Source organism: Rutidosis leptorrhynchoides, chromosome 7, assembly GCF_046630445.1.
Source record: "Rutidosis leptorrhynchoides isolate AG116_Rl617_1_P2 chromosome 7, CSIRO_AGI_Rlap_v1, whole genome shotgun sequence".
Taxonomy (NCBI): Eukaryota; Viridiplantae; Streptophyta; class Magnoliopsida; order Asterales; family Asteraceae; genus Rutidosis; species Rutidosis leptorrhynchoides.
The window spans coordinates 99,277,018-99,291,501 of NC_092339.1; positions in this window are offsets into that span (position 1 = coordinate 99,277,018).

A 14,484-nucleotide genomic window follows, 5' to 3' on the forward strand; every position below is an offset into this window, starting at 1 on the left:
TTACCACATCGAACCCGTTGCACCACGATCAAACCATGTAACCATCTTCAACCTTGAAAAACCGACACCCTTCCTCGTTAACTTTTTTGTTTCTTTTCTGATCACTTTCGCAAACTATCACGAAACCCACTTTTGGGTCTTCAAACGAAAACCTACAATTGTCACTGTATTTTTTTTCGATTTCAGTTGCTATATAATTATATTTCTGTCGAACATCCAAAGAAGAGAAAACCTGCAACACCCTTCTCCTTCTCTCTCTACGACCCTCTCTCTCTCCCATTCTTACTCGGGCTCCTTCTTCATATTTCGTTTTAAACCACGATCACCACCATTATGTTTTAACATCGTGGACACCACAACAACCACCTTTGTTACGTATTTCGCTGCAACTCCTACTTGTTATTTCTGTTCGAATGGAGAAGTAAGGATGGTACAAGATGAGGTTAAAGTTAGATAACAACGTTAATGGTTAGGATAATTAAAGATGATAGAGATAAAGAAGATTAAATATAGATGATTAGGAGTCTATACCGTTCCTGTTTCTGCAGCCCCTTTACGCGTTTTAAAAAAAAAAGAAACGGATACTAGGTTGGAGAAGATGAGGAGTTGTTAAGAAAATAGAGACGTGTTTGTTGTCTGCGAACCCCACCATGTTTTGTTGCAAAATAAAAAGGGTTATTGAATCAGGTAGTTTGTTGGGCCGTGTACCTTAGTCATGTTGGGCCCGAAGTCTTATTTTTTTGTGGGCCGAAATCAGTTATATCTACAGTTGGGCCGTTGTTGTAGTTGGGCTAAGATGATTTAGACGACACGATTTATATCTAAGTAAAGACTGTTTTAATCAGCAATTAAAAACGGAAACAGAGGAGTGGATTGATGTAGTTTTGGGTTAGTGGGAGGTCACGGGTTCGAGCCCTGCTTGAGACATTTTATTTTTAGGAAAGCCATAAAGGTAGTTCTTATTATTATTATTATTATTATTATTATTATTATTATTATTATTATTATTATTATTATTTTTATTATTATTATTATTATTTTATTATTACTGTATCCGTGACTAGTGCTCGAGTATTTAGGATTATGCATGCTTGTATACTTATTATTGTCGTTAAATACTTTACGATAGATCAGGAATTAATTTCATATACGATGGAGATAAGGTATATGATAGGCATGTCGTTGGAAAGATGGCAAAAAAAAAAAAACTATAAACTTTACATTTAGATATCGAATGGATTCGATGAACGAATTAGAAGTTATTGTCAATTGAATTTTTGTATTAATATTAAAAATGATTATTATTATCGTCTTTCTAGTTTTTATTTAAGTATTATTATTATTATTTTTATTTTTATTATTATCATTATCAATAAAAAGTAGTATTATTAAAAATTGTTATTATTATTACTATAGTTATTATCGTTAAAGTTATAATCAGTATTATTATTATCATTATCATTAAAATAATTATTAGTATTATCATTATCATAATATTTATTAACATCAGTATAATTATAATTAAAACTAATATTAGTAACACTTAATTATTATGATTACTATTATTATCATTAAAATGAACACAATATAAAAGACGATTTAAAAACTATTAACAAATTGATTAGGAAATAATAAGTATGAGTATCATGATGAAATTTAAATATTGTAAGATAATGATTTAGATAAAATTATCATTTTTCATTATTTTTATCACTATTATTATTAAAAGTATTATTATTATTAATATTAAAGATATCATTTTTACAAAAATTATTATTTTTAATAGGAATATCATTGTTAATATAAAATTTCATTATTAATAAGAATTATCATATTGTTATAATACCATTTTCGTAAATATAAATATTGTTATTATTATTAATAGAATAACAATAATTATTAATAAAAAATAATAAAACTTTTACTTATTCTTATTATCAATATTATTTTACCAATTAAAAATGTAATACAAATAATATAATTACCTTAATAAAACCTATCATAACATTTTTTTATGATATTCAATGAACTTTAAAAATTTTATTATCTAAGATATATAAAAGTATATTTTTATATAAAATTTTATTTATTAATAAATGAATTATATTATTTACTCTAATAAATCTTTTAAAAATATTTAAAAATATAAAATGACGATATTTAAACTAAATAATAATCATGTATAAATTTTTGGAAATCATTTTGAGTCAAATTGACTTTTGTTAACTTTTGCATATTAGTCTCGAGCACTAGGATTGTGATACACTACGACTTGACCTAAATTGTTAGACATATATTGACCAACATATAAATATATATAATTAATATAAGTTCGTGAATCCGAGGCCAACCTTACACTTGTTCAATGATGTTAATATGCATTTTTACTACAAAATACAGTATGGTGAGTTTCATTTACTCCCTTTTTAAATGATTTTGCAATATATATTTTTGGGACTGAGAATACATGCGCTGCTTTTATAATTGCTTTATGAAATGGACACAAGTGATCGAAACTACATTCTTTGGTTGGATTATTAAACCGAATATGCCCTTTTTAGTCTGGTAATCTAAGAATTAGGGAACAGACACCCTAATTGACGCGAATCCTAAAGATAGATCTATCGGGCCCAACAAGCCCCATCCAAAGTACCGGATGCTTTAGTACTTCGAAATTTATATCATGTCTGAAGGAGGATCCCGGATTGATGGAGATATTCTTATATGCATATTTTGAATGTCGGTTACCAGGTGTTCAATCCATATGAATGATTTTTGTCTCTATGTATGGGACATATGTTTATGAGAAACGGAAATATGAAATCTTGTGGTCTATTAAAATTATGAAATGATTATTTATGTTAAACTAATGAAATCACTAACCTTTTAGTTGACACTTGAAAGCATGTTTATTCTCAGGTTTGAAAGAAATCTTCAGCTGTGCATTTGCTCATTTTAGAGACATTACTTGGAGTCATACATGACATATTTCGAAACACGTTGCATTCGAGTCGTTGAGTTCATCAAGATTATTATTAAGTCAATTATAGTTAGATATATTATTAAATGGTATGCATGCCGTCAACTTTCGATGTAATGAAAGATTGTCTTTTCAAAAACGAATGCAATGTTTGTAAAATGTATCATATAGAGGTCAAGTACCTCGCGATGTAATCAACTGTTGTGAATCGTTTATAATCGATATGGACTTCGTCTGGATGGATTAGGACGGGTCCTTTCAGTTGGTATCAGAGCGGTGGTCTTAGCGGACCAGGTCTGCATTAGTATGTCTAACTGATAAGTCGTTAGGATGCATTAGTGAGTCTGGACTTCAACCGTGTCTGCATGTCAAAAGTTTTGCTTATCACTTCGTGTCAAAAATTTTCCTGCTTATCATTCTTAGGGAATCACTTGCTTATCATTCGTAATCTAGACATATCTTACTGCCTCTATTGCATAGGCAATGTATAGATAAATTCATATCTTAGCGTATCTGCTAATTCATATCTTAGCATATCTGTTACTGTAACTTTGCCTAACATATTCCGTAGATTCCTCCGTAACTTATGGAATTTTAGTATTATATATGCATATGTAAATTATGTATTGCAGGGTACTAATCTACATCCTATAATCTATTTCTTATCGAAATTCCTTCATCTGATCGTACGAGATAAATCCCTCAACTAGTTCGAGTCCCTCAGATTTCGATAGCTATTCCGATAGTTATTCCGACATGGATATTCACCTAAGCTCCGAAAACAGCGTCACCGGCATAAATCAACCAATCAGCCATTATCAATTCATCTGATGGGTTCGTAGTCGACTTAATTAATGGAAACGCGTAAAAGGCAATCCCTTCCACCAACCGAATTCACCTCTTGACAATGAACCTGAAGCGTTTATCGGCGAACCTGTTCGAGACACCATTTTCAGTCTCATTTCCAGGGTAACTCGGAAAAAATATATTCTATCTAAAATTCTAAACTTTATTCATTCGCTCGTTCCAACCGACAATCATCCTGGAATAATAGAAGAAGTCAACAAATTTCATGTTCGAAAAATAAATTCGAAAAATATGGTGCAAAACTTACCAGCTTCAGCAACATCAACAGTACCACCATCACCAACAACAACATCCGCATCACAAGCTTCAATTTCACAATCTGTCCCACAACCATCAACATCATACGCACCATGGGTGTCAAGGAGTACCAACAGCAATTAACAATGAAGTATTGAACCATAACTTCATTAATATTCTGCGAATAATATGTGGATCCTAAAAGTTTTAAGGGATTACTTAGTCTAGCTCAAACCGAAAATCAAATGAGTCTAATATTATATTGACTCGTTAAATCCATAATTACATCTGAAGAAAATATATATGTGTATATATTTTCATAAAGATTGTGATTAAAAATTCTTTCGTACAAACAGATAATGGTGAAAATATTTTAACGGGTAGGTAATACCCGAGGAATATTTATATTTCACATTAATAAGTTACACTGTACATTCTTCAATTCAGATTCATCAGTCATTAACAACACTGCTGAAATTCACACATATACGTATCCGTTTACCAAAGAACAACTATTTTCATCCAAGTTCAATTTCATACTCGGATTTTGACCGATCAAAATCCAAGTCAAGATTTGACAAGTGGCATAATGAAGAAAATAATGAACAAGATAAAATTGATTAGTAACCAATTAATTAACCACGTAAAACTTTAAAACAATATTAACCAAATCCTTGCTAACTGTTCCTAGCTAACTGTTCCTATATGACTATATCCTTATAATATATTAGTTTTAATTGAACTATTGGACTATTGGACTATTGGACTACTATCATGGACAAAAAAAAAAGTATTAAAAGAGTAGGAAATATTAATTACAACACATTTTGACTTAAAAGATTGTAAATAAATTACATCTACTACAGTTAAATATTTCCTCAAGGTTGCCACTTGATTTCATCTTAAACCTCGTTTGTATCTTGACGATTACAATCCGCGTTCAAACCCTTCATAATCCTTGAAACCCCTCAATTAAGAAACAATCGAGAGGATGATCCAACCACACGTATCTGTGTCAAATCCTTAGCATTGTTATTACTGAAAATAACTTTGCAATTTCCTTTCCAAATTAGCTAGTTTTGTCACAGCTCCAGCAAGTCAATTTTGACTTTTCAGTAAAACTAATTTTATTATAACCTCGATAGATACGTTGCCCTTTCGTCATTGTTACTAGGGAATCTTTTATATCTCGCCACATTAGCGGTAAACTCATCAACAACTTCATGAACCTTCGACTTAAGTCTCTCCGAAAGAACCATTATGGTTGTTCATTAAAACCTTACCATATACTCATCCATATCTTATAACGAGAATTGCCATATCAATTACAGGAAATCAACAATCAGTATTTTGAATCCCGTAGCATTTCTACATCAACAATTATATGTCTACATATAACATTTATCTCATAGAATTATGAACTTTCATTCTGAAATTCTGAAAAGCACTCAGATCTCTGAGTTCTGAAAAATGAATCGAGCAAACCTGAAGGAGACCAAGGACAAATACAAGGACCAAACCCTGTATTTAAAGAATCCTGATGATTCTATTTCTGATGAAATCTTTAGCGAATACCTTACTCCTTAACCGCTCTAAATCATCGTGAATGAATTTCTTCATCACAATTTGGTTCTAACATTCCAAGATATTATCGTATCTTTCATTGTAAATATCCTCAATATTTCTGAAGATATCTTCAAAAATATTCTCATCCGATATTAATTATCTCTCCACGCTATCTGTGTTATCTTATAAAAGGAATCTGTTTTAGTTATATATTCTATAAATCTTTGAATATAAATTATGAATGTTTTTGAAGTAGTGTTGGGAACTGATGCATGAATTAGTTTAATATAATGACACTTGATCAACGTGATTATATTATAGTAATTCATGCTGAGTTTCTAATGGAACGTGATGATTCACAGAACATACCGTCATCATGTGCCATTTACACGACTCTTACATTCTACCCAATCTCCAAAATATATTAAGAACATATCTTATTGATAGTTCAATCTTTCTGAATATTCTAGTAATTTTCCAAATCAATATCGTGCCATTACGATTATCTTCTTAGAACATTAACTATGTTCATTTCAAAATCCATACCTACGAATTCCAGACCATTATTCGCTTGACTTGAAGTCGGGAAGAGGAGACAAAAGTATGGAACTCTTGAATATAAAAGAAAATATAGGCTTCACAACAACACATAAATTACAAACCCTGCATATCAATACGTATTGCCACGTAAAAGCACAGGAAAATTAAAAACACTATAACCCCAAGGAAATAGTAGAAGTAAATAAAATCCTCCAGTGGTAGATGAAAAAGAAGAATGACAGATATGAAAGTTAAGAAGATATCAAGGATCAGAATGGGATGGAGCATATTGACAAATGTTTTAAAGTACGAATATGAATTGAGGAGAAAGAATAGAAGATGTGAGATATGGAAAATAAGGAAAAGAAGGGAGTGGATTTATAGTAAAATATCCGACAGATCAATCGAAACATATTATTGTATTTAATCAAAGAAGATCTTGATTTTCTTAATCGGCGAAGAATCAAATCTTATTACGAAGATTTTCTCCAAATCTCTTGAACTTGGAAATCAATCCTATCTACGTCAAAAGATATGACGAATCTATACCTACTCATTTCACTCTTTTGTGATAGCTTCACTCGTACGCTTCACATGATCGAATCGTTTTATCTATATTAATCAATAATGATAAAACTCTAATTATCAACTCATATTCATCATGAAAACATTTTTATTGTTAGCCATGACGACCTCACTCAAATTTCGAGACGAAATTTCTTTAACGGGTAGGTACTGTGATGACCCGGAAATTTCCGATCAAATTTAAACTTTAATCTTTATATGTTTCCAACACGATAAGCAAAAATCTGTAATGTTGAGTCTCGAAAGTTTTGAAATCTATATTCATGTAATCATTTACCCTTTGACTACGCCCTACGATTCACGAAAACTATTTGTAAATAAATACATATATAATTAAATGTATATATAAATAATAGTTTGAAATATTATTTGAAATATTATATGATTTAATGGTAGGAAATAAATATGTAAAATAATATGCGATGTAATAAAAACTATTATGTTATTAAATATATATATATATATATATATATATATATATATATATATATATATATAGATATATATATATATATAGATATTTATAATTATATATAATAATACTTGTAAATATATAATATTATATTTATTTGTTTAAAAAGATATAATTAATATAATTATTGAAATGTCCCGTTCTTATTGATTAAAAACGTTCCATATTAATTGATTTCGTTGCGAGGTTTTGACCTCTATATGAGACGTTTTTCAAAGACTGCATTCATTTTTAAACAAACCATAACCTTTATTTCATCAATAAAGGTTTAAAAAGCTTTACGTAGATTATCAAATAATGATAATCTAAAATATCCTGTTTACACACGACCATTACATAATGGTTTACAATACAAATATGTTACAACAAAATAAGTTTCTTGAATGCAGTTTTTACACAATATCATACAAGCATGGACTCCAAATCTTGTCCTTATTTAAGTATGCGACAGCGGAAGCTCTTAATAATCACCTGAGAATAAACATGCTTAAAACGTCAACAAAAATGTTGGTGAGTTATAGGTTTAACCTATATATATCAAATCGTAACAATAGACCACAAGATTTCATATTTCAATACACATCCCATACATAGAGATAAAAATCATTCATATGGTGAACACCTGGTAACCGACAATAACAAGATGCATATATAAGAATATCCCCATCATTCCGGGACACCCTTCGGATATGATATAAATTTCGAAGTACTAAAGCATCCGGTACTTTGGATGGGGTTTGTTAGGCCCAATAGATCTATCTTTAGGATTCGCGTCAATTAGGGTGTCTGTTCCCTAATTCTTAGATTACCAGACTTAATAAAAAGGGGCATATTCGATTTCGATAATTCAACCATAGAATGTAGTTTCACGTACTTGTGTCTATTTTGTAAATCATTTATAAAACCTGCATGTATTCTCATCCCAAAAATATTAGATTTTAAAAGTGGGACTATAACTCACTTTCACAGATTTTTACTTCGTCGGGAAGTAAGACTTGGCCACTGGTTGATTCACGAACCTATAACAATATATACATATATATCAAAGTATGTTCAAAATATATTTACAACACTTTTAATATATTTTGATGTTTTAAGTTTATTAAGTCAGCTGTCCTCGTTAGTAACCTACAACTAGTTGTCCACAGTTAGATGTACAGAAATAAATCGATAAATATTATCTTGAATCAATCCACGACCCAGTGTATACGTATCTCAGTATTGATCACAACTCAAACTATATATATTTTGGAATCAACCTCAACCCTGTATAGCTAACTCCAACATTCACATATAGAGTGTCTATGGTTGTTCCGAAATATATATAGATGTGTCGACATGATAGGTCGAAACATTGTATACGTGTCTATGGTATCTCAAGATTACATAATATATAATACAAGTTGATTAAGTTATGGTTGGAATAGATTTGTTACCAATTTTCACGTAGCTAAAATGAGAAAAATTATCCAATCTTGTTTTACCCATAACTTCTTCATTTTAAATCCGTTTTGAGTGAATCAAATTGCTATGGTTTCATATTGAACTCTATTTTATGAATCTAAACAAAAAAAGTATAGGTTTCTAGTCGAAAAAATAAGTTACAAGTCGTTTTTGTAAAGGTAGTCATTTCAGTCGAAAGAACGACGTCTAGATGACCATTTTAGAAAACATACTTCCACTTTGAGTTTAACCATAATTTTTGGATATAGTTTCATGTTCATAATAAAAATCATTTTCTCAGAATAACAACTTTTAAATCAAAGTTTATCATAGTTTTTAATTAACTAACCCAAAACAGCCCGCGGTGTTACTACGACGGCGTAAATCCGGTTTTACGGTGTTTTTCGTGTTTCCAGGTTTTAAATCATTAAGTTAGCATATCATATAGATATAGAACATGTGTTTAGTTGATTTTAAAAGTCAAGTTAGAAGGATTAACTTTTGTTTGCGAACAAGTTTAGAATTAACTAAACTATGTTCTAGTGATTACAAGTTTAAACCTTCGAATAAGATAGCTTTATATGTATGAATCGAATGATGTTATGAACATCATTACTACCTTAAGTTCCTTGGATGAACCTACTGGAAAAGAGAAAAATGGATCTAGCTTCAATGGATCCTTGGATGGCTCAAAGTTCTTGAAGCAAAATCATGACACGAAAACAAGTTCAAGTAAGATCATCACTTGAAATAAGATTGTTATAGTTATAGAAATTGAACCAAAGTTTGAATATGATTATTACCTTGTATTAGAATGATAACCTACTGTAAGAAACAAAGATTTCTTGATGTTGGATGATCACCTTACAAGATTGGAAGTGAGCTAGCAACTTGAAAGTATTCTTGATTTTATGAAACTAGAACTTTTGGAATTTATGAAGAACACTTAGAACTTGAAGATAGAACTTGAGAGAGTTCAATTAGATGAAGAAAATTGAAGAATGAAAGTGTTTGTAGGTGTTTTTGGTCGTTGGTGTATGGATTAGATATAAAGGATATGTAATTTTGTTTTCATGTAAATAAGTCATGAATGATTACTCATATTTTTGTAATCTTATGAGATATTTCATGCTAGTTGCCAAATGATGGTTCCCACATGTGTTAGGTGACTCACATGGGCTGCTAAGAGCTGATCATTGGAGTGTATATACCAATATTACATACATCTAAAAGCTGTGTATTGTACGAGTACGAATACGGGTGCATACGAGTAGAATTGTTGATGAAACTGAACGAGAATGTAATTGTAAGCATTTTTGTTAAGTAGAAGTATTTTGATAAGTGTATTGAAGTCTTTCAAAAGTGTATAAATACATATTAAAACACTACATGTATATACATTTTAACTGAGTCGTTAAGTCATCGTTAGTCGTTACATGTAAGTGTTGTTTTGAAACCTTTAGGTTAACGATCTTGTTAAATGTTGTTAACCCAATGTTTATAATAACAAAAGAGATTTTAAATTATTATATTATCATGATATTATGATGTACGAATATCTCTTAATATGATATATATACATTAAATGTCGTTACAACGATAAACGTTACATATATGTCTCGTTTCAAAATCATTAAGTTAGTAGTCTTGTTTTTACATATGTAGTTCATTGTTAATATAATTAATGATATGTTTACTTATCATAATATCATGTAAACTATATATATAACCATATATATGTCATCATATAGTTTTTTTACAAGTTTTAACGTTCGTGAATCACCGGTCAACTTGGGTGGTCAATTGTCTATATGAAACCTATTTCAATTAATCAAGTCTTAACAAGTTTGATTGCTTAACATGTTGGAAACATTTAATCATGTAAACATCAATCTCAATTAATATATATAAACATGGAAAAGTTCGGGTCACTACAGTACCTACCCGTTAAATAAATTTCGTCCCGAAATTTTAAGCTGTTGAAGGTGTTGACGAATCTTCTGGAAATAGATGCGGGTATTTCTTCTTCATCTGATCTTCACGCTCCCAGGTGAACTCGGGTCCTCTACGAGCATTCCATCGAACCTTAACAATTGGTATCTTGTTTTGCTTAAGTCTTTTAACCTCACGATCCATTATTTCGACGGGTTCTTCGATGAATTGGAGTTTTTCGTTGATTTGGATTTCATCTAACGGAATAGTGAGATCTTCTTTAGCAAAACATTTCTTCAAATTCGAGACGTGGAAAGTGTTATGTACAGCCGCGAGTTGTTGAGGTAACTCAAGTCGGTAAGCTACTGGTCCGACACGATCAATAATCTTGAATGGTCCAATATACCTTGGATTTAATTTCCCTCGTTTACCAAATCGAACAACGCCTTTCCAAGGTGAAACTTTAAGCATGACCATCTCTCCAATTTCAAATTCTATATCTTTTCTTTTAATGTCAGCGTAGCTCTTTTGTCGACTTTGGGCGGTTTTCAACCGTTGTTGAATTTGGATGATCTTCTCGGTAGTTTCTTGTATAATCTCCGGACCCGTAATCTGTCTATCCCCCACCTCACTCCAACAAATCGGAGACCTGCACTTTCTACCATAAAGTGCTTCAAACGGCGCCATCTCAATGCTTGAATGGTAGCTGTTGTTGTAGGAAAATTCTGCTAACGGTAGATGTCGATCCCAACTGTTTCCGAAATCAATAACACATGCTCGTAGCATGTCTTCAAGCGTTTGTATCGTCCTTTCGCTCTGCCCATCAGTTTGTGGATGATAGGCAGTACTCATGTCTAGACGAGTTCCTAATGCTTGCTGTAATGTCTGCCAGAATCTTGAAATAAATCTGCCATCCCTATCAGAGATAATAGAGATTGGTATTCCATGTCTGGAGACGACTTCCTTCAAATACAGTCGTGCTAACTTCTCCATCTTGTCATCTTCTCTTATTGGTAGGAAGTGTGCTGATTTGGTGAGACGATCAACTATTACCCAAATAGTATCAAAACCACTTGCAGTCCTTGGCAATTTAGTGATGAAATCCATGGTAATGTTTTCCCATTTCCATTCCGGGATTTCGGGTTGTTGAAGTAGACCTGATGGTTTCTGATGCTCAGCTTTGACCTTAGAACACGTCAAACATTCTCCTACGTATTTAGCAACATCGGCTTTCATACCCGGCCACCAAAAATGTTTCTTGAGATCCTTGTACATCTTCCCCGTTCCAGGATGTATTGAGTATCTGGTTTTATGAGCTTCTCTAAGTACCATTTCTCTCATATCTCCAAATTTTGGTACCCAAATCCTTTCAGCCCTATACCGGGTTCCGTCTTCCCGAATATTAAGATGCTTCTCCGATCCTTTGGGTATTTCATCCTTTAAATTTCCCTCTTTTAAAACTCCTTGTTGCGCCTCCTTTATTTGAGTAGTAATGTTATTATGAATCATTATATTCATAGATTTTACTCGAATGGGTTCTCTATCCTTCCTGCTCAAGGCATCGGCTACCACATTTGCCTTCCCCGGGTGGTAACGAATCTCAAAATCGTAATCATTCAATAATTCAATCCACCTACGCTGCCTCATATTCAGTTGTTTCTGATTAAATATGTGTTGAAGACTTTTGTGGTCGGTATATATAATACTTTTGACCCCATATAAGTAGTGCCTCCAAGTCTTTAATGCAAAAACAACCGCGCCTAATTCCAAATCATGCGTCGTATAATTTTGTTCGTGAATCTTCAATTGTCTAGACGCATAAGCAATCACCTTCGTTCGTTGCATTAATACACAACCGAGACCTTGCTTTGATGCGTCACAATAAATCACAAAATCATCATTCCCTTCAGGCAATGACAATATAGGTGCCGTAGTTAGCTTTTTCTTCAATAACTGAAACGCTTTCTCTTGTTCATCATTCCATTCAAATTTCTTCCCTTTATGCGTTAATGCAGTCAAGGGTTTTGCTATTCTGGAAAAGTCTTGGATGAACCTTCTGTAGTAACCAGCTAGTCCTAAAAACTGGCGTATGTGTTTCGGAGTTTTCGGGGTTTCCCACTTTTCAACAGTTTCTATCTTTGCCGGATCCACCTTAATACCTTCTTTGTTCACTATGTGACCGAGGAATTGAACTTCTTCCAACCAAAATGCACACTTTGAAAACTTAGCGTACAATTCTTCCTTCCTCAATACTTCTAACACCTTTCTCAAATGTTCACCGTGTTCTTGGTCATTCTTTGAGTAAATAAGTATGTCATCAATGAAAACAATGACAAACTTGTCAAGGTATGGTCCACACACTCGGTTCATAAGGTCCATGAACACAGCTGGTGCATTAGTTAAACCAAACGACATGACCATAAACTCGTAATGACCGTAACGTGTTCTGAAAGCAGTCTTTGGAATATCATCTTCTTTCACCCGCATTTGATGATACCCGGAACGTAAGTCAATCTTTGAATAAACAGACGAGCCTTGTAGTTGATCAAATAAGTCGTCGATTCTCGGTAGTGGGTAGCGGTTCTTGATGGTAAGTTTGTTCAACTCTCGGTAGTCGATACACAACCTGAATGTACCATCTTTCTTCTTGACAAACAAAACAGGAGCTCCCCACGGTGATGTGCTTGGTCGAATGAAACCACGCTCTAAAAGTTCTTGTAATTGGCTTTGCAGTTCTTTCATCTCGCTGGGTGCGAGTCTGTAAGGAGCACGAGCTATTGGTGCAGCTCCTGGTACAAGATCTATTTGAAATTCAACGGATCGATGTGGGGGTAATCCCGGTAATTCTTTCGGAAATACATCGGGAAATTCTTTTGCAATGGGAACATCATTGATGCTCTTTTCTTCAGTTTGTACTTTCTCGACGTGTGCTAGAACAGCATAGCAACCTTTTCTTATTAGTTTTTGTGCCTTCAAATTACTAATAAGATGTAGCTTCGTGTTGCCCTTTTCTCCGTACACCATTAAGGGTTTTCCTTTTTCTCGTATAATGCGAATTGCATTTTTGTAACAAACGATCTCCACTTTCACTTCTTTCAACCAGTCCATACCGATTATCACATCAAAACTCCCTAACTCTACTGGTATCAAATCAATCTTAAATGTTTCGCTAACCAGTTTAATTTCTCGATTCCGACATATATTATCTGCTGAAATTAATTTACCATTTGCTAATTCGAGTAAAAATTTACTATCCAAAGGTGTCAATGGACAACTTAATTTAGCACAAAAATCTCTACTCATATAGCTTCTATCCGCACCCGAATCAAATAAAACGTAAGCAGATTTATTGTCAATAAGAAACGTACCCGTAACAAGCTCCGGGTCTTCCTGTGCCTCTACCGCATTAATATTGAAAACTCTTCCACGGCCTTGTCCATTCGTGTTCTCCTGGTTCGGGCAATTTCTAATAATGTGGCCTGGTTTTCCACATTTATAACAAACTACATTGGCATAACTTGCTCCGACACTACTTGCTCCGCCATTACTCGTTCCGACACCATTTGTTCCTTTCGTTCTATTAACCCCTGGTCCGTAGACCTCACACTTCGCCGCGCTATGACCATTTCTTTTACACTTGTTGCAAAATTTGGTGCAGAACCCCGAGTGATTCTTTTCACACCTTTGGCATAGTTGCTTCTGATTGTTGTTGTTGTTGTTGCGGTTATTATTGTTGTTGGGATGATTGTTGTAGTTGCTGTTGTTGTTGTTGTTGTTGTTGTTGTTGGGCCGTTTGTTGTAGTTGCGATTGATGTTGCGATTGTTGGGATAATTGTTGCGATTATTGTTGTAATTGCTGTTG